This window comes from Manis javanica, chromosome 17, assembly GCF_040802235.1.
Source record: "Manis javanica isolate MJ-LG chromosome 17, MJ_LKY, whole genome shotgun sequence".
Classification (NCBI taxonomy): Eukaryota; Metazoa; Chordata; class Mammalia; order Pholidota; family Manidae; genus Manis; species Manis javanica.
The window spans coordinates 51,664,501-51,689,861 of record NC_133172.1 but is presented as its reverse complement, the minus strand read 5'-3'; the positions used below and the strand labels follow the sequence as shown (position 1 = coordinate 51,689,861).

The 25,361-nt window shown below is 37.0% G+C and overlaps 1 protein-coding gene across 5 annotated transcripts in view; it reads left to right on the top strand.

The window, feature by feature from the left end:
* Positions 1-8,935: 8,935 nt before the first annotated feature.
* The window catches only part of IST1 (IST1 factor associated with ESCRT-III), a 31,905-nt gene continuing 15,479 nt past the window's right edge, over positions 8,936-25,361 (top strand). The window contains exon 1 of one of the 5 annotated variants that reach the window (XM_073225948.1): positions 8,936-9,127. The gene's annotated coding sequence lies outside the window, so the exon portion shown is untranslated. Of the gene's footprint in view, positions 9,128-9,618; positions 9,775-25,361 lie in introns of those variants that run through there. The other 4 variants (XM_037025267.2, XM_037025260.2, XM_037025264.2 and 1 more) reach the window with 4 other exon arrangements.

The window sequence follows — 25,361 nt, the reverse complement described above, 5'->3', positions numbered from 1 at the left end:
ACAATAAGTCCTGGTGTATGCATAAAGTCTCTTGCAAATGTCCTTTTCATAAATCTCCAGTGAGATGAGACCATTGTCTGCATTTTGTGTTTAATGTGAAAGAATGGCTGTATCTTGCTTGTTCACAACTCTGTAGTAAATAGCTTATTCATTCATTCATTCATTCATTGTGTCTGGGATATGTAGGTAGGAATTATTATTCTTTAACTTCAGTTAAGGAAACATTCTCATTTCATTGTAAATTTTAATTCCTAGGTAGCCATAAAATTGAATATTTTCATTCAACCAAGAATGCAAGTTGGAATAAACATGGGCTTTTAAAGTTAACAGTATTCTTGATGAGTTTAGACAGAGGTGTACAAATACGGTTTTATTATGTCACTTCAAAGGTGACATAGTTGACATGTTCAACATGGAGGTACCTAGCAGATAAAGCATTAGAAGAAAGCCTCTGGTGGAATTTCTTGGCTTCGTTGATAAGTTACTGTGTAAAGCTGGGCAGCTTGTTCCATCTCCTTGAGTTGCAAATAAAATGAGATGGGGACTCGATAATGTAATAACCACATTGTTTTTCTTGTGAAACCTTCACTTTGTCAAACTTTCTTGTGAAGTACCTAGCAGATAAAGCATTAGAAGAAAGCCTCTGGTAGAATTTCTTGGCTTCGTTGATAAGTTACTGTGTAAAGCTGGGCAGCTTGTTCCATCTCCTTGAGTTGCAAATAAAATGAGATGGGGACTCGATAATGTAATAACCACATTGTTTTTCTTGTGAAACCTTCATAAGAGTGTATATCAATGATACCTTAAATTGAGATGGTAATAATGCTATTCTTTTTTTTTGTATCATTAGTATATACTTACATGAACAACACTATGGTTACTAGATTCCCCCCATTATCAAGTCCCCACCACTGTCCCTCAGCGTAATAAGATGCTATAGAATCACTACTTGTCTTCTCTGTGCTATACTGCCTTCCCTGTGCCCTCCACCCCCACATTATGTGTACTTATCATAATGCCCCCTTTTCCCCTTATCCCTCCCTTCCCACCCATCCTCCCCAGTCCCTTTGTCTTTGGTAACTGTTAGTCCATTCTTGGGTTCTGTGAGTCTGCTGCTGTTCTGTTCCTTCAGTTTTTACTTTGTTCTTATACTCCACAGATGAGTTAAATCATTTGATACTTGTCTTTGTCTGCCTGGCTTATTTCACTGAGCATAATACCCTCTAGCTCCATCCATGTTGTTGCAAATGGTAGGATTTTTTTTCTTCTTATGGCTGAAAAATATTCCATTGTGTAAATGTACCACATCTTCTTTATCCATTCATCTACTGATGGACACTTAGGTTGCTTCCATTTCTTGGCTATTGTAAATAGTGCTGCAATAGACATAGGGGTGCATCTGTCCTTCTGAAACTGGGCTTTTGCATTCTTAGGGTGAATTCCTAGGAGTAGAATTCCTTGGTCAAATGGTATTTCTATTTTGAGTTTTTTGAGGAACCTCCATACTGCTTTCCACAATGGTTGAATTAACTTACATTCCCACCAGCAGTGTAGGAGGGTTCCCCTTTCTCCACATCCTCGCCAACATTTGTTGTTGTTTGTCGTTTGGATGGTGGCCATCCTAAATGGTGTGAGGTGATATCTCATTGTGGTTTTAATTTGTATTTCTCTGATGATTAGCGATGTGGAGCATCTTTTCATGTGCCTGTTGGCCATCTGAATTTCTTCTTTGGAGAAGTGTCTGTTCAGATCCTCTGCCCATTTTTTAATAATGCTATTCTTATAACCTTCCTGTCCCTAGAAATGCCTCTGAAGTGTTGTGATTCAGTTATAATCAAATGAGGGGAAATTATTAAATAAGGAATTAGTTTCTTTTTCCTTTGCCTTCACTTAAACTTGTTCTGGATTTAGGAGACTTTTTCATTAACCATGGGTTTTTTTCAGCTTCATATTTTATTTCTACTTTCTCATTCTACTCATGGAGTTATGTTGTTATTTTGCAACTTTGACTATACTAAGTTTCCCTTGTAATATCTTCCTAATCTGCTTTATATTTCTTGACTCCTACAGTGACCTTTTTAGGGCTTTATATTACCACAGTATTGGTAGAATAATTTAAAGACCTTCATTAAAAATTTATTAAGATATAATTCACATGCCATGAAATTCACCTTTTTAAAGTGTACAATTCAATGTTTTAAAATATATTCACAAGGTTGTGCAACATCATATCTTCAGTATCTAATTCCAAAACATTTTCACCACTCCTAAAAGAAACTCCATTCCCATTAGCAGTCATTCCCATTCTTTCACGCCCCACCCAGCCCCTGGAAACCACTAATTTACTTTCTGTCTCTATGGATTTCTTATTCAAGACATTTCACGTAAAGGAGATCATACACCATGGGGCCTTTTGTGTCTGGTCCTTTTACTTAGCTTAATGTTTTCAGATTTCATCCACGTGGTAATGTATATCAGTACTTCGCTACAGCTGATGATTTTGCTGTCAACATTTGTGTACAATTCCCTTCTCTCAGTTATATACCTAAGAGTAGAATTGCTGGGTTATCTGGTAACTCTATGTTTAAATTTTTGAGGAACTGCCAAACTGTTACCCGAAGTGACTGGATCATTTTATATCCTTACTAGCAGTGTATGAGGGTTCCAATTTCTCCATGTCTTGTACTACACTTGTTTTTTGTCTGTCTTTTTCATTATAGCCATTTCAGTGGGTGTGAAGTGACACCTCACTGTAGTTTTGATTTGCATTTCCCTGATAACTAAGGATGTTGAGTATCTTCTCATGTGTTTATTATTGACCATTTGGAGAATATCTGTATAAATCCTTTGTCCATTTCTAAATTGGGTTGTCTTTTTATTGTTATTCTGTAGGAGTTGCTGTTGCTTTTTAGTATTCTGGACCCTTATAGGATATATGATTTGCAAAACTTTTCTTCCATTCTGTAGGCTGTTTTTTCACTTTATTGATAGTGTCCTTTAAAGCGTCCAAGTTTCTTTTATATATAAAGTCCAATTTATATATTTTTTCTTTTCCTGCTTATGATTTAGGTGTCATATTTAAGAAACCATCTCCTAGTTCACAGTCATGAAGATTTACACCTATGTTTTCTTTTAGAGTTTTATAGTTTTAGCTCTTACATTTAAGTCTTTGATCCATTTTGAGTTAATTTTTATATAACTGTGAGGCAGGGAGGCTCAACTTTCTTCTTTTGCATGTGGATATCTGGTTTTCTCAGCACTATTTGTGGAAAGCCTACTCTTTCCCCATTGATTTATCTTGTTATCCTTGTTGAAAATCAACTGACCATAAACGTGTGGGTTTATTTCTGAACTTTCGATTTTATTCCATTGATCTCTGTATCTATTCTTATGCCAGTATTATACTGTCTTGATGAGAAACTCATATTCTCAAGAGATGTTTTAACTTTTGAGTTTACATTTAGAATCTAGGTTTCTAAGTTTTCATTCATTTAAGGAAAAATTAAGTTTTTAGGATGATTACAATGATGATAAATGTCACAAAAACAATCTGATTTGAGAACTCTCTTTTGATCTTATACATGAACCCACTCAGAGTAATAACTGTGACTTAATGAATTTGTCTTTTTCATTTATTGATAAACTCAATACACAGGAATTGAAGGTAAAACCAAAACAAGTTATTATGGAAATACGGATATACGAAAAGTATATGATGTCAAGCCCGCAAGATCTGGGTTCAAGATCTGATCCTGGCACCTAGAGCTGTTCATCTTGGATTGGTCACCTTACAGCTAGCTCTAAGGACCACCTTCCTACTATGAAAACTAATAATCATTTCTGACCTACAGCTGCTTCACAGAAACGTTGTGAGCCTCAAACTGAGATAATATGCTCATAAATAACCTGTAAAATGAAAAATGGAAATAATATTTGTATCTGGCCCTAATTAGTGACATCAATAAGTTCTATGAAGAATCATTCCATAAGTCCTCTAAAATATGCTCCTGTCTTTTTTCTAGGCCTCTGGAAGATATGCAGAACAGTTCCTATTTTATTTTGTTGTCTTTAGCCTAAAAGCTTTCAGAGATTTTCCTTTCTAAATGTCAATACTTTAAAAAAAAAAAAGGTGAATTACCGTCCACCCCTTGTCTTTCCCTTTTCTCTTACACAATGTGTGTTATTCTATTACAAGAGTCAGCAAAAGTTTTCTGTAAATGGCTAGAAAGTAAATATTTTAGGCTTTGTGGCCAACATTAGGGTTCTGTCACATCTTCCGCTTCCCTTTTTGTTTTGTCTCATTTATAATCAAATATGAATGTAAAACCACTCTTAGCTGGAGTGGCTGTACAAAAACAGGACTAACTGATTTTGGCCTGCAGGCTTGTTACACACTTCTATTCTACTGGGTTCAAGAACTTCATCAGGTTTTAGAGCCACTAGTTATAATCATCTACACACACAAAAAATGAGTACTCAACCCAAGAAATGTTATGTGTTAATTTTTATCCTAATAGCAAAACAGGATTTTCAAGTGAAACAATGTGAGGCGGTTCATTTCTTTTGTATATTATGTTTTGCTTCTGAATGAAACTGTTCTGTACAGCCAGGGACAGAGATATAGTTGCGAATAACTGGCTTGTTGTGGTATAATTCACACTGATGTATTGCAGGATCTAAATAATTAGATAGGACAGGACATATGATGATTGCTGAATCCAAGCAACTGCTGAGTAGGAAGCAATTTTCTAAATGAATTATGTCTTTTTTTAGCAAGATATAGGCTCAATGATACTTTCACCCATCTTCACTTTCATGGTTTGAACAAGGTTGCAATAATATCAAGGATTCAAAGAGTTATCCACACTGTGTTACTGAGGACATGAGGATGTAGAAACTCTCATACACTGGTGGTGGTGTAAATTGATACTTCCTCTTTGAAGGGTGATTTGGCAATATCTATATACCTACCCTTTAACCCAGTTCTTCTGCTTCTGGGAATTTACGCAATAAATATAACCAACTGCAGTATTGTTTATAGAGGGAAAATATTGGAAATAACCTAAATAGCCATCAATAAAACAGTACTTAAAAGATGATGGTACACATATACAATGAAATATTGTGCAGCCCTTTACAAGGATGAGAATTATTGATAACTACTGATATGGAACAATTTCTCCAAGATATATATCTTAAAGTGAGTTATGATACAAGTTACATATAGAGTATGCATAGTATGCTACTATACATGTAAAAAAAAGGCATATATATTCATATAGTTTTACATGCAGATAATATTACCAGAAGGATTTCCATAGTATTAAACATGATCTGTCAGACACTGTTCTAAGAACTTTTCATAAATAATTCTCATAACAACTTTTTAAAAGTAGGTACTATTATTCCCAATTTGCAGACGAGGAAAAAGGCACAGAGAGATTAAACAGCTGCTCAAAGGCCCAAGAATCTGGTAATAATATGATTATTCTACTTCTAGAGTGATGGACTGAAGGACTAAGGATCAGAGGAAGGAGACTTAATTTTCTCTACATCTTTTTTCAGCTGCGCGTGTGTGGTTTGCCCTGTTTAACATTACTTTACAATTTTTACTTTAAAAAGCTAATCTGCTCCATTAGGAAAATAAGCAAAACACTATCATGAGCACACTATATACAAGATAGTCAATCTTCATTAACTAATTTCAAAGATTCACAAATTAAAATAATTTCTTAGCTTCAGAAAAATCAGGAAGATTGATAGTGCTGGCAGTTGGGGAGTATGAGGGAATAGGCACTCTCAGACACTGTTACCAGGAGGATACAGGAATAGAATCTTTTGGGAGGGAAATCTGATAATGGGTTGTACTAGTTTGCTAGGGTTGCCATCACAAAGTACCACAACCTAGGTGGCTTAAACAGCAGAAATGTATTGTTTCACCGTTGTGGAGCCCAGAAGTCCTAGAACAAGGTGTCTGAAGGCTTAGTTCCTCCTGAAGGCTGTGAGGAAGCATGTTCCAGGACTCTGGCTAGCTTCTGGTGATTTGCTGACCATCTTTGGCCTTTTTTGGCTTGTAGATTCTTTACCTGATCCCTTCATTTTCACATGGTGTTGTGCCTGTGTGTCTGTTTCCAAATATCACCTCTCTCTAGGGACTCAAGTCATACTGGATTAGGACCCACCCTAATTTAATTTTAACTTTAATACCTTAGTAAAGACCCTATCTCCAAATAAGTTCACATTCTGAGATACTGGAGGTTAGAACCTCAACATAAGAATTTTGGGAGGACACAATTCAACCCAGAACATGGAAACAATTTTAAAATATGTATACCCTCTGACCTAGCAAGGCCACCTATGGAAATCTGTTTTTAAGAAATAATCTTAAAGTATGCACAGATATTCTTAAAAGGAAAGTCACTATAGCAAATTACAGAACATTACTGGAATCAAGCTAAGCACCAATAAGGGATTGACTACATAATGGCCTAGCTGCTTCCACTTTAAATATGATACATTTAAAACACACACACATGTATATTTGGACTAATGTATTCCAGAAAAATTAATAATGGCATGGGGAATATTACCTAGGCCTCATATACTCTCGAATTAGTAAAAACAATACATGTACTTCTACCCTTAAAAACAAAAAGATGATACTGAATTCAGTCCCTTTTATTCTGCTTTTAAACTAAATGTGGAACAGAATCTGAATACAATTATTGCTAGGACCTTGGCTTAGTCTGGTAGTTTCTGGGGGGAAACTACCATTTCCCATGGAGATAGATAATAGCCTAGTATTCACACAACACTAATGTTTTCTGAACTATTTGAAAGATGTCTACACCACGCTCCTTTGTGCCTAAATAGCTCAGCGTACATCTTGTAAGGATAACTCTCCTACTCAATTATTATACTTATGATTTCATAATACCTAATATCCAGTACATATTCAAATTTCCCAAGTTGTTCCCCCAAATATCTATTTTTTTCAAACCAGGATCCAACTAAGTTTCATATATTTGATTTGGTTATGTCTCTTTAGTTTCTTTTAATCTAAAGCCAGTTTTCTTGTAGAAGGTTCCCCATTTTGCATTTAAATGACTAGTGTATATACTGGCTATTTAATTCTCCCATGACATAGACTTAGTTTTAAACGTTTTACTTGAATATTTTTTATTGTGGTAACATATACAGAAGTTACCATTTTAGCCATTTTTAATAGTACAGTTCACTGGCATCAAGTACATTCACACTGTTGTATAACCATCACCAGCATCCATTGCCATAACTTTTCATCTTCCCAAACTTAAACTCCATATCCATTAAACACTAACTCACCCTTACTCTTTTCCCCATCTCCTGGCAACCACCATTGTAGTTTCTGTCTGAATTTTACCTCTCTAGGTACCTCATATAAGTGGAGCCATACAATAAGTGTCCTTTTGTGACTGGTTTCATGTACCATACCATCTCAATATTCAACCATTCATCCATGTGTCAGAATTTCCTTCCTTTTAAAGGCTGAATAATATTTCATTGTATGTACGTAGTTTTTTCCAGTCATTGTCCATGGGCAGTTGGATTGCTTCCACCTTTTGAGAATTGACTATGCACATTTTAAAACAAACTTAAAGGTAGAGAAGACAGTACATTAATAACTGTCATCTATTCAACAATTCTCAAGATTTTTGCCACCATTTTATCCCTATGTACAATATGCATTTCTTAAAAAGTTTAAAAAAGGATATTTTCTTACAAAACCTCAATACCATTTATGCTTAACAAAATAACAATTCTTTGGTTCGTTGGTATCATGTAATACCTATTCCATAATCTAATTTCCCCAATTGTCTCAAAAACGTCTTTTATAAAAATTGGTTTGTTTGAATCAGTACATAAACAAGGTCTACACACATTACATTTGGTTACTGTGTCTCTAAGGCTTTTTAAATTCGAGCAGTCTGCCTTCACTTTTATTTTTTTAGATGCTATTATCTTACTGCAGAACAGACTATATATGCATGTATTTCCTGGGGGCGGGGGAACAGTTTCTGTTCAAAGGAACAAAACTGTATTTTGGAGGTTCTGGAACTTGGTTTTGTTTAGAAATACTGCAAGTGGTTATAAAGATAGTATTTCTATATTCATATAAACCTCATGTAGTAACGCATAGCTCCATCCTTGACAAATTGCCGCATCACAATTTAAAAGCAAATTGCAATTACAGTCTCAGGAGATGCAGCCTCTACAGCAGGGAGTAGGATTACCTTCTACAAACCAAGAGCTATGGCAGGCAGCCCCTTGCAAAGCTAAGCCGAGATCATGGTTTTCAAGTTAAAAATAGAGGTTACTAAATGAAAAACTTCCCTTTGAATACTGGGATGAAGTAAATTCCCAGAGAACGTGGTGCGGTGTAAACAGTCCTGAACTTAAATTATACAGGCTGTGCAGATTCTGATTGAAGAGCAATCCGACCTGGGGCAGGGGTATGAGAGTTCGTAGACGGAAAGATGACGGGCGACTAGGGGAGGAGGATGAAGGGTCGGATAAACAGCAGTGAGTTGCCAGAGAAGGGTCGAAACCCGCTCTGCCATTTCCCCCGGAGGAAAGAAAGTGAGAGTCGGGGAAAGCCAGCAGGGCGAGCGAAGTCCAGCGAAGAACGGGAACAGATCTCAGGCAATAACAGGATTTGAAGGGCAGTACAAGAACCGGTTTTTCCAGTGACTGGAACAACGCGGAACAGGGCGCCAGTCGCGGAGTCAGATAACAAGCCCCGCCCTCCAGCCTCACTGCTCGCACGGTAACACCTGCGAAAGTCAGGGCGCGGCCCCCCCAGCAGGTGACTCACGCAGGGAGACGCGTAAACGTCACCCACCGGACCTCCGCCGCTGGAAGAAGTCCCCGGCGCGCCCGCTCCGACGGGCGCCCCCAGGCACTCAGGGCACGAGTCTCGGGAGCGGCAAGCGCGCAGCCAATGCCTGCAAAGGAGGGCGTGGCCAGCTCGACCCGCGGATTCCTCCGCCCGCGCTTGCTGTGCTGAGGCCGGGGGAGCCGCCATTTTGGATGCTGAACCTTGAAACCGAAGTTCGTCTCTGCTGTTTTTACATCTGGATTCGGCTCGGTGAGTGTGGCTTCCTCTGCGTCAGGGGTCTTTGTTTTCCTCTTCGCCGTGCGCTCGGGATTTAAAAGTCCGCAGCTCTGAGTTGAGACGACAGCTGAGGTGGAAGGTGGGGAGAAAGGGAAGGATCCTGAATGGGGTAGGGTGTCAGGCCGAAGGTCGGTCCGCAGGGGCTGCGGCCTGGGGGTCCTCCCGAGGCCGCGGGCGTCGCGGGGCCGGACCGCCAGGAGACCTGTGGTTTCGGATCCTTGAAGCTGCCAAGCTTTCCTGCTGTTCTCCCTGCCCCGAGGCGTCCCTCGGGCGGAAACGCCGCGGCCTGGGCTCCGCCGCACTCCCGGGGACGCCCCTGCGCTGCCTCGGGATCCCAGGCCTCGGGAAGGTGGTCGTCCGCAGAGTTACGAGAGTCTGGTGGCCGCTGAGGCCCGCAGCTTCCGCCCGGTGACGGCCGCCCGGGCGGCCCGGAGGAAACTGCCCTTTTCTTCAGCCGAAGCAAGCGGCGGCCTCTGCCCTTCCGCGGACCTGGGGAGAGAGCGAGCGGGCACCCTGGACCCACGCCTCTGTTCTCCGGGGTGCTGGGGGTGAGGGCTTGAAACTCCAGCAGCACCAACTTTGACAGCGATCAGCACCCTCCGGCGTCCCTTTATAATTAGGTAATTGGAAAGATAGACGCCTTTCATTTTCCGTGGTAGTAAAATTAAAAACGTCTTAACTCTTGGGGATTGTAATTTTTTTCTATTATGCTTATGTATTATGTTTTTTATCTTTTTAGTAAGAAAATTTCAAACAAAAAGAGCATAATGAATGAACTCATCCAGTTTCAACACTATCAGCGCTTTGTTTGTTTGACTTATGCCCCCCTTATGTCTCTTTCTAATGTGACCGTTGATTGATTGTATGTGTATTGTGTCGCCGTAGCCCCGCCCTCTTCCCTTGGAAGCCCGGACTCCTGTACCTACAATCTAATAGTCTTCGGGAATTGTTCTTACAGGTTCCTCAGAACCACATAGTGCGTGTAACATCCTCTTGTTAGAGGGTGAAAGAGTTCTGAAATGTCACTGTTAGCGTTACATTTTAAGTCACCTAGTTTCTTAAATCTTATTAAAGTAGTGTTGTTTTGTCGAAATTGTTTTCATTCTCCCCCTTCCTGTGCCTGGAGCTTCTGATAATCAAGAGCTGCAGAATTCCCAACTCTAGTCTACTTAATTTAATTTAAGCTCTTACTCCTTTAAAATCAGAGTCAAATCCCAATTATATGTGTAGTCTATTCTGATTTAAAAAATAAAACTAGAAAACAGTGTAGGCTAATGAAATAATTTCAAATACAGGAAAAGTAGTATTCACACAAATACTAATTTCTGCGTTATTTACATGACAAATGTTAAAAGGGGGAATTGATTAAAATATTACTCAGTGGAATATTAGGCAGCCAGGTAAGGTTATAAAGATTGTAACAGATGATGTTAAATGATAAAAAGGTTAAGTAGTGTTGAGTCCACGATTACACCTTTGTAAAAATACACCTTAAGAAAACTTAAAAGTATACTCAATGAATTTTCTGTAATGTTTTTAATTTTATTGAGAAACAAGTTTAAGATAATGGTACTTTTGTAATGCCTGCACGTTTCAGTAGTTTATACCTCCTTCCAGAAAAATCTTGATGGCCTCTGAATTCTGAAGGCTATACTTTTCTTGTGAGTTAAATACATGTGGCTACTGTGTGTGGTCCCATTTTTTTTTAATAGTCTGTTGATCTGTCCTTTTTAATTGAAGTATCTTTGATATACAATCTTACATTGGTTTCTGTACAACACAGTTCAACAATTACCTATATTATTAAATCCCTCACTCCCTCTAGTGCAGTTACTGTCAACACAGGAAGATGTTACAGAATCATTGGCTATATTCTCCATGCTGTACAACGATCCCCATGACCAAATTTATTATGATTGTGAATTTTGTGTCCCTATCTACCCTTCATCCGCCAGCACCCCCCACCCCACCCTGCATCCCAGCCTCTTCCCCCCACCGTGGTAACCACCAGTCACTTCTGTGTCTATGAGCTGGTTTGTCTTTCTGTTTTGCTTTGTTTTTATACTCCACAAAATAAGTGAAATCATGTGGTATTTGCCTTTCTCCACTTGGCTATTTCACTGAGCCTCATACTCTAATCTATGTTGTTGCAAATGATAGGATTTCTTTCTTTTTTTATGGCTGAATAACTGTTGTATGTACCACATCTTTATCCGATGATCTGCTGATGGACACCTAGGTTGCTTCCATATCTTGGCTATTGTAAATGATGCAGCAATAAACAGGGGTGGCATATTTCCTTTGGGATCAGGGATTTTGTTTTCTTCGGGTAAATTCCTAAAAGTGGAATTATTTGGTCATATGGTATTTATTTTTAGTTTTTTGAGGAATCTCCATACTCCTTTCCACAGCAGTTACACCAATTTACATTCCCACCAACAGTGTAGGATGGTTCCCTTTTCTCCACATTCTCATCAACACTTGTTATTTCTTGTCTTTTGAATAGTGACCACTGGGATGTGAGGTAGTATCTCATTGTGGTTTTGATTTGCATTTCCCTGATGATTAGCAGTGTGGAGCATCGTCTTATGTGCCTGTTGGTCATCTGTGTATCTTCTTTGGAGAAATACCTGTTCAGATCCTCTGCTTATTTTTTAATCGGGTTATTTGTTTTTTCTTGGTGTTGAGGTGTATGAGCTCTTTAATATATTTTGGATGTTAGCACCTTATTGGATAAATCGTTTACATAGTCTCCCATACTGTAGGTTGCCTTTTTGTTTTGCTGATGGTGTCCTTTGCTGTACAGAAGCTTTTTGGTTTGATGTAGTCCCACTTGATCATTTTTCGTTTTTTTTTCCCTTGCCTGAGGTGATGTGTCCAGGAAAAAATTGCTCATGTTATTGTTCAAGAGCTTTTTGCTTATGTTTTCTTTAGTGTTTTGTGGTTTCATGTCTTACATTCAGGTCTTGAACCATGTGTGTTTACTTTTCTGAATAGGGTTAGACAGTAATCCAGTTTCATTCTCTTGCATGTAGCTGTCCAGTTTTCCCAACACCTGCTATCGAAGAGGCTGTCTTTTCCCCATTGTATATTCATGGCTCCTTTATCTCATATTAGTTGACCATATATGCATGGGTTTGTATCTGGGCTTTCTATTCTGTTCATGTGGTTCGTTATCTTGCTAAATTTTTAATCTTGACTTTGGTCAGTGAGGATCTGACTACAGTTCATATTCTGGAAGTAGAGTAAACTTGGTCTTCTGTAAATGAAATTGTTTTAAGGACTGGACTCTATTACTTTGCCCTTTATACCATGTCTTCATTGCTGCAATACAGTGGTCATACCTAAATGTGTTCATATTACTTACTTTATAAGAAAGAAGTATTAAGGATAAAGTAAGCATTTCAAATACAAAAATTACCCATATACTACAAAATAACCGTTCTAGCCACTTTTGAAATCTGGCTGCTTTCCCCACCTGGTACTTTTGGAGCTACAGATTTTAAAGCTGGTCCTTTCAGGGTCTAATTTGCTATTTTTCTTTACTTTAAATAGAGCTTTTAGAATTAATACCTGTGGGCAGCTTCACTATATTGAGCAGCAGTTCTGAGCTGCAGCAGTCTCCCTCCCCCCCACCACAAATAACGTGAGGAGTGATGCAGTCATAGCTTTTACACCTTCCCTTCTTCAAAATGAAGACATTAGCTAGCTTTAAAAGGTACCTAGGCCAGAGGGATGAAAGAGGACTAGATGAGTTTGTTGTTCCAATGTTAAGGATTAGGTTAAAGTGAGGTATTGGAAAGAGCCGAGAAGGGCACCTGAGGTTGCTGACCAATGTGTGACCTAACTATCTCACTCATAAAATTAGTAATTCAATATATAAACAAGATAGAATTCTGAGAAATAGTTTTGCAATCACTAGTTCATAATCCTTTTGTAGGGTTTCTGTTATACATGTTTTATAGTTGTTTTTAGGTCCCTTGTTCACATTGATTGTGAGCTCCTTAAATGGTAGGTTCAGGTACTGTTTAAATGTCTCTTGGCAGCAGCAGTGGAGGCTTAGCACAAGTGCTTGACAGAATAGCACTCAACAAATGTTCAGTGAGTGATACAGAGGCATAAAGTCACCTTAAGACTAACCTCTGAATCATAAAAAGAATTTTAAATTAGGTATCAGAAAATATTATGTGGTGTGTGTGTGTGTTTGTGTGTGTGTGTGTATATGTAACTGTTGACCAGAATACTTTATTAACTTTTAGGTTATTATCCCTAAAATCAATATTCTTAATCATGAAGGGTACAAGGTTTATGGTAGTTAGCTTTGGAAGCACAGGTTCAAATTGTGTAATGGTAATTAGCTTTTGTATTAGACTGGTTTTGGGTCTAATGATTTATCTCAAATATTGGTAGTGATTTAGGACAGGTGCTTATTAAGTTACTATATTTGTAGTTTAGTGTCATTGTTAATAGTTTTTGTAGAATCGGAATCTATTTCTGAAAGATGAAAATCCTTAAACCTTAAATTAATATAATACATTGGCAAGTTATTTTCCTTAAATCTAAAACAAGTTATATAAACTAGTGGAAATAAAAAAAAAGGAATGTCATTTTTTGTTAAATTTCTTACTAATAAGTGAGTGAGTGCTTTGTAGAAAGCTAAGTAAGCACTGTGGGAACAACAATGCAATCCAGAAATAGTGTTTGCCTTCAAGCAGCTATACTGATAATAAAGAGTTGAGATCCTCCAGTGATGTCAACATAGGTTATTCAAAAAATTTAAGGAGGGAGAGAGGGACTTAGCTTACCTTAAACATTTAATTTGTAACCTAAACCAGTTAAGAGTACATGTATCAGTTAATCTTTAGGTGATGAGCCAAGACCTTTTCTTTGAGTATGGGTCTGTTGACTGGAATTTTTTTTTTTTTTTTTTTCCCTCAGCTCAGGCCATTTTAATGTCCATCCATCCATTTAGTCACTCATTAAGCAAATGGTTATTAAGCACCTGTATATGCCAGGCACTGTGCTAGATGCTTGATGTATAGCCTAGCAGTGAACAAAACAGGCAAAAATCTCTGCCCTCCAGGACTGCAGCATCTTGGGTCAAGCCATTAATATAATAACTAAGCTGGTACCCATCTAACGTTTCTATTACAAAGTTGTTACCTCTTCTACCATAGGATAATTAAACAGATAAAATGTGTTTTTTTTTTTTTAATTTTCATTTGCTTTATTCTTCCTCTTTATTTATTTATTTATTTATTTTGAGAGGGCATCTCTCATATTTATTGATCAAATGGTTGTTAACAACAATAAAATTCAGTATGGGGGGGTCAATGCTCAATGTACAATCATTAATCCATCTCAAGTCTAATTCTCGTCAGTCTCCAATCTTCTGAAGCATAACGAACAAGTTCTTACAGGGTGAACGAATTCTTACATAGTGAATAAATTCTTACATGGTGAACAGTACAAGGGCATTCATCACAGAAACTTTCGGTTTTGATCACGCATTATGACCTATAAACAATCAGGTCAAATATGAATATTCGTTTGATTTTTGTACTTGATTTATATGTTGATCCCACATTTCTCCCTTTATTATTATTATTATTTTTATTTTTAATAAAATGCTGAAGTGGTAGGTAGATACAAGATAAAGGTAGAAAACATAGTTTAGTGCTGTAAGAGGGCAAATGTAGATGATCAGATGATCAGGTGTGTGCCTATGGACTAAGTATTAATCCAGGCTAGACAAGGGCAGCAAAACATCCACGGATGCAGAAGATTTCTTTCAAAGCAGGGGGGGTGAGGTTCTGAGCCTCACCTCTGTTAATCCCCAAATTCTCACCTGATGGCCCCCCTGCGACTGTGCCTGTCTTAGGTTGTTCCTCCCTTGAGGAATCTTACCCGTCTCTGGCTAACCAGTCATCTTCCGGGGCCATACAGGGAAATGTAAAGTTGGTAAGTGAGAGAGAAGCCATATTGTTTGAAAAGGTTAGCTTTTTACTTCTTTGCAGATTTATGCCCTGTGGCTTCTATGCCCAGCACTTGTCTCGAGGTATCTTTACCACCTGGAGGAATTATGATACTCGGTAAATTCGATATGAGGCACGAATTCTATTTAAGGTTTGTAATTAGGAAGAAAGAAGAAAAGCTACAGATGTAGCATATGGAAGGAAACATGGGAGGATTTATTATTTCTTTGACATATCTTCTTGTAGAGTACCTTAAGTATGTATAGGTTTTAAACTACTAACTAATTTGCACACACATATTAACATAATAGGAATACGGTGACATAAACAAAGCAAATCTATAATTACCATCCATCTCCAGTGAAGCCAAGAAAACCATTTAGGCACCCTAGGCATTTGTGAAAATTTGTCTATTATATGATGGATATTGTGTTGACTGGAATTTTTATCTGACAAATGTTTGTGTTGTGCTTACTGTGTACATATAATACTTAACCATGTGCCAGGCTCTCTTCTAAATTCTTTACAAATTTTTATTTAATTCTCATACTAGCCTAACTGGGTGTGAAGGTTCATGTAATTGTGCTGATTTTCCTTAAATGTTGGATAGCATCTTCCTTAATTGTTAGAGAAGCCCCCCAGGCCTGGGTTTTCTTGTGGAATTTTTTAATGCTTTTTTAATTTAATTATTTGAGGTACATATAATAAAATGCACAGATCTTAGTGTACAGCTTCATGGATTTTCATGTGTGTACCGTCATGTAACTATCTGTAATGGTTCTTTGTTTTTGTAATATACATGGGTAATTAACATTTTTATTTCTTTGTATCAGTTTGGTAACTGAGTTTCTGACATTGCCCATTTGGTCTCATTGTTGAATTTATACATATAAATTGGTCATAATGTCCCCTTTTAATGTGTAGGATTTGTAGTGATATCCCCCTCTTTCATTCCTGATAATTTGTATTTTTCTTTTTTTGGTCAGTTTGCTATAGATTTATAAGTTTTTTCTTTTTTATCTTTTCGAAGAACCAGCATTTGGTTTCATTGATTTTCTCTATTTTTCCTCTCTTAGTTTTGTTGGGTTTTGCCTTGTTTTGTATTGTTTCCTACTGCTTGCTTGCTTAGGGCTAATTTTGTTTTCAGTTCCTTACAGTGTAAGCTTAGATCACTAATTTGAGACCTTCTTTTCTGATAGGCATGTAGTGTTGAAAGTACTGTCATCCCACAAATTTTGATGTTGTACTTTCATTTTCATGCTGTACAAACCTTTAAAAAATTTTTCCACTTGAAACTTTCTCTTTGACCATGGTTGTTTAATTTTCAAGTGTTTGGAGGTTTTTTGTTATCTTTCTTACTGTCAATTTGTAGTTTAATTCCATTTTGGTTAAAGAACATATTTGTGTGACTTCAGTTCTGTTTAATTTGTTAAAGTTTGTTTCGTATGGTCTCCATTCATGTGTGTTCCATGTGCATTGTCTTGGGTGGAGTTGTCTATAAATGTCAAAGATACAATCTGTTGGTGGTGATGTTCAGGTCTGTATCCTTGCTGATATTCTGTCTACTAATTTGATCAATTGAGGGAATAATTACTCTCTATAATTAGGGATTTGTCTGTTTCTCCTTTTCTGCCCTTCATGCATTTTGAAGCTTTATTGTTTGCTGCATTCAGTATTAGGATTGTACATTTTCTTGTTGAATTCACCCTTTAATCATATAATACCCTTTGTACCCTGGGTTTTCCCTGCTCTGGGCTATTTTATCTAACATTAATATAGTCCCTCTGACTATTTTTTTTAATTGAGGTATAATTGACATATAACATTAGTTTCAGGTGTACATAAAAATTTGATTTTTGTATGTATTGTGAAATGATCACCACAGTAAGTCTAGCTAACATCCTGTTAAAGTTTCCTTTTTTCATCTGTGATGAGAACTCCTTAAGCTCTCGGCAACTTTCAATTATGTAATACAATATTATTAATTATAGTCGCTGTGCTCTACATTACATCCCCATGATTTATTTTATAACTGGAAGTTTATACCAAAATGAGTAGGGGGAGGTGGTCAAAGGGGTGCAAACTTTGAGCTTTCCTTTGGTTAGCATTTGCATGATGTATCTTTTTTTGTTCTTTTTCTTTACCTATTGAAACATCAGACCTTTAACTCTGTCCATTTATCCAATTAGATTGTGGTTATCTTATGTATTGCATCTACATACATTGACAGACACAGTATTCCTAGTTTTGCCTTTAACTGTAAAACAATTTAAGAGACTCTAGAACCATCTGTTATATTTCCCCAGATATTTGCCATTTCTATAATGTAAGCTCTAGATATTTTCCATTTCTTCCTTTATTTTAGTTTTCCAAGTTTCCTTCTGTTAACGGTTCTTCTGGAAAACTTTAGGGCAGGTCTGTTGGTGACAGATTCTCTTACTAGTTTTCCTTCATCTAAGAATAGTTTTATTTCATCTTGATTTCTGAAGGATATTTTCACTGGATATTGAATTCTGGGCTGACAGTCCTTTTCTTTCAGCACTTTAGAAATGTCATTCCATTTCTTTTTGGCTTCCAGGGTTTTTTATGTGAAATCCATAGTCATTCAAATAGATCATCTATATGTAATGCATTGTTTGTGGAGTTCACTGAGCTTTTTCCAGTGTATACATATTTTGTTAAGTTTGGGAAGTTTTCTGCCAAAATTTTTTCAATTGTTTTTGGTATCACCCGGTTTCTTTCATCCTTCTGGGACTCTACAAATGTTAGACCCTTTGCTATTGTCCTATAGATCTCTGAAGCTTAGTTCACTTTTTCAGTGATTTTTATGTCTGCTTTTCAGATTGGATACTTTATTGATTTATCTTTTTTTACATTTTTTATTAAGGTATCATTAATATACAATCTTAGGAAGGTTTCACATGAGCAACATTGTGTACTTATTTATCTTAAAGTGCACTGGCTCTTTATCATTTCCATTCTGTTATCAAGCTCATATAGTGAGTTTCTTACTTTGGTTATTGACATTTTTCAGTTCTAAAGTTTGTTTCCTCTTTGCATGTTTTATTCTGAGACTTTCTGTTCATTTCTTTCCTCTTTCTTTTCTGAGACTCTTCTAGCATTTTATAGTAGCTGCGTTAAAGTCTTTATCAGTTAATTCCAACATCTGTGTAATCTCACCATTGCTGTGTTGTCTTCTCCCATGTGAACTGACTTTCCTGTTTTGGTATATTTCATCCACTTTGTCCACACCAGGGATCGCCTTTCCAATTCCTCAAGCCAGGACTAGAGAATTTCTCTTGATGCCCTTCCTTTCCATGCCAATGTTCATTTCTGGGTTTCAGGCTGCCTTGCATTTTAGACTAGGGAATATCTGATGGGGAAAAAAGTAAAAAACTCATTGCTTCTTTATTGGTACTTCGAATTCTGGTCTCCATCTATCTGCTCTTACTTACTTTTCTGAGTCCTTAGATAGCTGCTCCATACTTACGCAGGTTTTATGGCTGCATTCAGTGGGAGAGATACTGAACCTGGAACCCTGTTCCTTAGTTTTTTGCTTCTGTTTTTAAGGACTACCCATGTTCCTCAAAGTAAAGCTAGTTCATCTAATTCTGCCTGCTGCATAGTATTCTGTCACATGCTACAACATGGGCTGTTAGATTATACTAATGTTCTATTGTGTGTGTGTGTGTGTGTGTATAAATATATAATATGTATGTGTATACACACCACATTTTGTTTACTAATCTGTCAGTGCACATTAAGGTTGCTTCTACCTCCTGACTATAGTTAATAATACTGCTGTGATCATGGGTGTGGAAATATCTCTTTAAGATCCTGCTTTTAGCTCATTTGGATATATACCCAGGACTCGGATTTGGTGGATCATAATGGTAGTTGTATTTTTAATTTTTTAAGGAACCCCCATACTACTTTCCATATGGGATACATTATTTTACAATCCCACCAACAGTGCACAAAGGCTCCAGTTTTTGCACAGTGTTGCCAACACTTGTTATTTTCTGTTTTTTTTTTAATAGTAGCCATCCTAATGGGTGAAGTGATAGCTCATTGTGTTTTGACTTGAATTTCTCTAATAATTAGTGATATTGAGCATATTTTCATATGCTTTTTGGTCATTTGCATATCATTGGAAATTTTTCAACATCTACTCCCCAATTTAAAATTGGTTTTTTTTTTTTTTTTTATTGTTGAGTTGTAGAAGTTCTTTATATATTCTGGATGTTTTAGTTCTTTTTTGGATCTGAAACTTCATGTGTGTGATAGGAGGAAGACTTGTTTTTTAACCTACATGATCTTGCACAGTTTCTGGTATATAGTAAAGTGCTTAGTAAATACTAGTTGAGTAGGAGAGTGAATAAAGTGAATTGCTGTGTTTTCTGGGAAAACAATGATTTTTAAAAAAATGAGATTTCTGAGAGATGTCTTGAAGTTTAATCTCAATGACCTGTCTTTTTGCTATTCCATATAATTCTGTACAGTTGGATATCTAGTATCCTGCAGAATCTTAGGGTTGCAAGGGACTCTTAATTAGAGATTATGTTGTAAAAACTTGAATTATGTTCACTATGCTGTTTTTGTGGAAAGGACATATAACAGTCTTTTAATTTTTTTAAGTGTCGTTGATACACAATCTTATGAAGGTTTCACATAAACAACACTGTGGTTTCCACATTCACTGATATTATCAAGTCCTCTCCCCCTCTGTTGTAGTAAGATGCTATCGTCATTACTTGTCTTCTCCATACTGTACACTTTTTTTTTTTAAGACTATTTAGCTTCAGTTTTCTAGTCTGGTTAGCTGAAGTCTTTACTACAGTGTAAATCTGGGGTGGCTTTGGTAGATCTAGGTTCTGGCTTTTTGGGTCTTGTGTAAATATAGCCTTTGTATTGGATATGTTCTATTTTCTTCTCCAGAGCCACATATATATCTCCTTTTCCCTCTGATACATGTTCCTGGAGGCTTACCGTGTGCACTGTGTCTTTGGGTCCCTTTCCTTTCTGGCTTCCATTTGTGGTGGGAGGTACAAGCAGGAGACCAGAGGGCAGGAGGAATGAAGGCTAGGTATTTAGTCTCCTGCTCCTTCCCTGCCAGGCTGTTGCGCATTGTCTGCAGGCCTCTACTAATGGCCATGATTCCTGTCCTGGAGCCCCCTCCAGCTTCCAGTTCCTCATGTTGCGTCTTCAGCCTAGGTGTGTGAATGGTTCTGGGGCAGTACACTATGCTTTCTTGGCTTCTCTGAACCTTAAACCCACACCTTTGTTAAATATTAAATTCTCTCAAATTGCCCAGATTGTGGATGCCATCTTTTGCTAGCTGGAACCCTGATAGAGTCCCTGAAAGGGCTCTAAGATTTTACTTATTTTATAGATTTGAATATATGCTGTTACTGAATCATAAGATTAGTAATTTGGGCTTATTTTTAATTGCCTTCTACAGTAGGCTTACAGTAGGCTTTGGGGGGAGTTTCTCTCCCCAAAGCATTCCTAGTCAGAAGATTAACAGTGAAATATAGACCACTTCACAACACTTCAGTATTTTCAACTTTCTTCACAGAGTTGGATTTCTGTTACAGCATAAAACATTTATTAATTATGTTTTCTTTCAGGGAATTTTAACACTTTTCTTTTTCGGAATTCCTATTCTTTTGACTGTTGGGGTCCTTTGTTTTTTCCAGGCTATTTTAGTATGTTCCCAGACTAGCATTTGTGGCTGCTGAACCATCTTAGGCAAATATGTGAAATAGATAATGATGTCTTTACCCACCAGAGTTACTTTATGTTGTTGCTAAAGCCACTCTCCTTTGTTACCTGTGTCTTCCATTTACACTTTGTGTCTTTCAGTGTCTACCTCACTAGATACCTGTTGTTACAAGTTAATCTTTTTTGGCGGGGTTGTGTACTTAATATTACTAAAAATGTACTATGTATTCTAGTCTTTTTCTGTTCACTTCATTACTTTTTGCTTTTAATGAGGTGGGGAGATATATTGTTTTTGCTTTGGCTTAAAAACTTTTTTTCCTGACTGAATGCTAAATATTTCCCTTTGTCTCTTTTCCCTTCACCTTAGGTTTCTAAAGGGCTCCCCTCCCTTCTAACATTTTCTGTCCCAAAGCATTCCCTTTCCAAGAGCTCGTTTATGCATCATACGTACACTTCAGTGTTCTTTCCTTGGAGTCTGGGCTCTTGTTTTTTTGTTTCCCTGGACACTTGCCCTTTACACATAGGGGACCTTCTGTTTCTGGTTGTCGTTTTATGTCCATATTAGACCCACTGCCGGTTTTCTTTTGTCCTCTACAAACTTTGCCAGCTTTGCTTTCTGCTAAGGCACATGGCTTTTGCTTTAAGCATGGGAGTGAGCCTGATAGGATTTGGTAGTTTGTCTTTGTGCGTTTTTGCTTATTTAGTGCTTTGTCCTATTATTATCTTCATTTTAAAAGTAAGGAAAATAGAGTAGTAAGAGTTAAATGGCATGTAGCTATTAAGGACAGAAATGGGGATTGAGAATCAGGCCTGTGTTCTCCTGTGTACATTGCTTGTCTGTAGAGCCCGACTCATACTTCAAGCCTAGTGCACATCCTTCCTTTTCTTCCGAGCTTCCCAGAATGAATGTCCCCCTGTCTGGTTCTCCCCTTGCCCTGACTCATATGGAAGGCATGTGAATGAGGAGGGATATCAAGGCCACTTATGCACATCTTTAACCACAGTTACATTTTTACTGGGTGGTCACCTCTATGGGTAATGCTGCAATTGGGCTTTGAACCCCAATCTTGCCTTTATATCTATTGACTTTATTCCTGGAATAGTGGTGGGACAGATTGCTAATGAATGTGAAGGCCAGAGCCTGGCACCTAAGTGAGGAGATTTCCCCACTCCCTTCCCTGCATTGGTGGTTCATCACAGGTGCACTCTCTCTTTTCTTTAATACTTACTTACTTTTTTTTGTTATAGGAGGTGGTCACAAATTACTAGACAATAGTAAGCTATTTTCTGGTGTTGCTTATTAATGCACCTTATATATTTTTCTTTTTACCTTTTGACCCCCTTCATCCATTTCTTTATCCCCTCATCCCCTGCCTTGCAACCAGCAGTTTGTTCTCTGTATCTATGGGCTTGTGGGGTATTTTGATTTTTTTTATTTTTTAACTGAAATAAAGTTGATATACAATTATTATATTGGTTTCAGATTTACAATATAGTGACTCGATATATATATGTTACTAGGTGCTTGCCACAGTAAGTGTAGTTGCCCTGTTACTATATCAAGTTACTGTTTTTGGTTATATTCTCTATGGTGTACTTCCATTCCAGTGACTGATGTATTTTACAGTTTGCAGTTGTTATTTCCTTATCCCCTTCACCTATTCATCTATCCCCTCCGCTATGGTAGCCAGCAGTCTCTTGTCAATATTTATGGATCTGTTTCTTGTTTGTTTTTTTTAGATTCCACATACAAGTGAATTTATATGGCATTTGTCTTTCTTTACCTGGCTTATTTCACTTACCTGAGACTCTTTATGTCCATCCATTTGTCACAAATGGCAAGGTTGACTTCTTTTTTTATGGCTAATATTCCTTTGTGTATATGTAGCACAACTTCTTTATCCATTCATCTGTTGTTTGTCACTTGGGTTGCTTCCATATCTTTACTGTTGTAAGTAATGCTACAATGAATATTGGTGTGCATATATATCTTCCAGTTAGTGATTTTGTTTTCAGTGAATTCTCAGAAATGGAATTACTGGGTTGTATGATATTTCTATTTTGTGTTTCCTGAGGAACCTCCATATTCTTTTCCATTGTGGCTGGCCCAGTTTACATTCCCACTAAGAGTGTAAGAGGGTTCCCTTTCCTCCATATCCTCATCAACACTTGTTATTTCTTGTATTTTGGATTGTAGCCATTTGGACTGGTGGGAGGTGATATGTCATTGGGGTTTGATTTGCATTTCCCTCATGATTAGTGATATAGAGCATCTTTTCATGTGTCTGTTGGCCATCTGTATGTCTTCCTTGGAAAAAATGTCTATTCAGATCCTCTGCCCGTTTTTTAATTGGATTTTTTGTTGTTGAGTTGTATGAGTTCTTTATGTATGGATATTAGCCCCTTGTCAGATGTATCATTTGCAAATACCCATACCGTAGTTTGCCTTTTTGTTTTGTTGAGGGTTTCCTTTCCTGTGCAGAAGTTAGTTTGATGTAGTCCCACTTGTTTATTTTTGCCTTTGTTTCCCTTGTCTGGAGAGACATATCCAGAAATTTCTCATGCCTGTATTCATGAGATTCTTACATATTTTTTCTAATAAGAATTTTATGTCTTCATGTCTTAAACATTTAGGTCTTTAATTCATTTAGGGTTTACTTTTGTGTGTGGCATAAGACAGTGATCTTGTTTCATTCTCTTACATGTATCTGTCCAGTTTTCCCAACCCATATATTGAAAAGGCTATCTTTTCCCCATTGTATATTCATGGCTCCTTTGTCATATGTTAATTGACCATGTATATGTGGGTTTATTTCTGGGCTCCTCTTCTGTACTGTTGGTCTATGGGTCTGTTCTTGTGCTAATACTATACTGTTTAATCCCTGTAGCTTTGCAGTATAGCTTGAAATCAGGGATCATGATACCCCCAACTTCTTTTTCAAGACTATTTGAGGTCTTTGTGGTTCCATATAAATTTTAGGATTCTTTGCTCTAGTTCATTGAAAAAATGCCATTGAAAGTCTAACAGGGTTGCAGTGAATCTGTAAATTGCTTTGGGCAGAACGGTCATTTTGACAGTATTCTTCCTATCCATGAGCAGGGAAAACTACATTTATTTGTGTCATCTTCACTTTCTTTCATCAGTGTCTTACGTTTTCAGAGTACAGGTCTTTCACCTCCTTGGTTAGATTTATTCCTAGGTATTTTATTCTTTTTGATGTATTTGTAAAAGGAATTGTTTCCTTGACTTCTCTTTCTGCTAGTTTGTTGTTAGTGTATACAAATGCAACAGATTTCTGTATATTGCTTTTATATCCTGCAGTTTTGCCAATCTATTTATTCTGATAGTTTTTTTTGATGGGGTCTTTATGATTTTCTATAAATAGTATCATATCATCTGCAAATAGTGACAGTTTTACTTCTTCCTTACCAGTTTGGATGTCTTTTATCTCTTTTTTATCTGATTGCCATGGGTAGGACTTCTGGTACTATGTTGAATAAAAGTGGTGAGTGGAAATCCTTGTTTCCTCATCTCAGAGGAAAAGCTTTTAGCTTTTCACCATTGAGTATGATGTTGGCTGTGGGTTTCTCATATATGGCCTTTATTATGTTGAGGAGTGTTCCCTCTATACCCATTTTGTGGAGAGTTTTTATCATGAATGGATGTCGAATTTTGTAAAATGCTTTTCAGCATCTGTTGAGATGATCATATGGTGTTTATCCTTCCTTTTGTTCATGTGGTGTATTTACCACATTGGTAGATTTACGAACATTGTACCATTCTTGCATCCCTGGAATAAATCCCACTTGGTCATATTGGATGATCCTTTTGATGTATTTTTGAATTTGGCTTGCTAATATTTTGTTGAGGATGTTTGCATCTATGTCCATCAGGGATATGGTCTGTATTTTCCTTATTTTTGTAGTGTCTTTGTCAGGTTTTGATATAGAGTAATACTGGCCTCAGAGAATGAGTTTGGAAGTATTCCTTGTTCTATTTTTGGAATATTTTTTTAAACTATAGGTGTTAGCTCATCTTTAAATGTTTGGTAGAGTTCCTCTGTAAAGCCATCTGCTCCTGGACTTCTGTTTGTTGGGAGTTTTCTGATTACCAGTTCAATTTCTTTACTAGTAATTGGTGTTGTTCAAATTTTCTTTTTCTTCCTGGGTCAGTCTTGGAAGATTGTGTATTTCTAGAAATTTACTAATTTCTTTTAGGTTGCCCAATTTATTGGCATACCATTTTTGTAGAATTCTCTTATAGTTCTTTGAATTTCTGTGGTGTTTTTTCAATATATTCCACTTATGATAAGTTAATCTTGATCATTAATGATTTCTGATGAGTTAATATTTTGCTTTTTTAAGAAGGCAAATATATTTATTTAATTTTATTCTTTAGAAATTCTAAAGTATATGCTTTCCAAGGTGGATTTGGTTTTTAGCATTAGCTTTACTGTTCGGGTAAATTCTTTGGATTTGAAGAGAGTTTATATATAGTAAAAACTAAA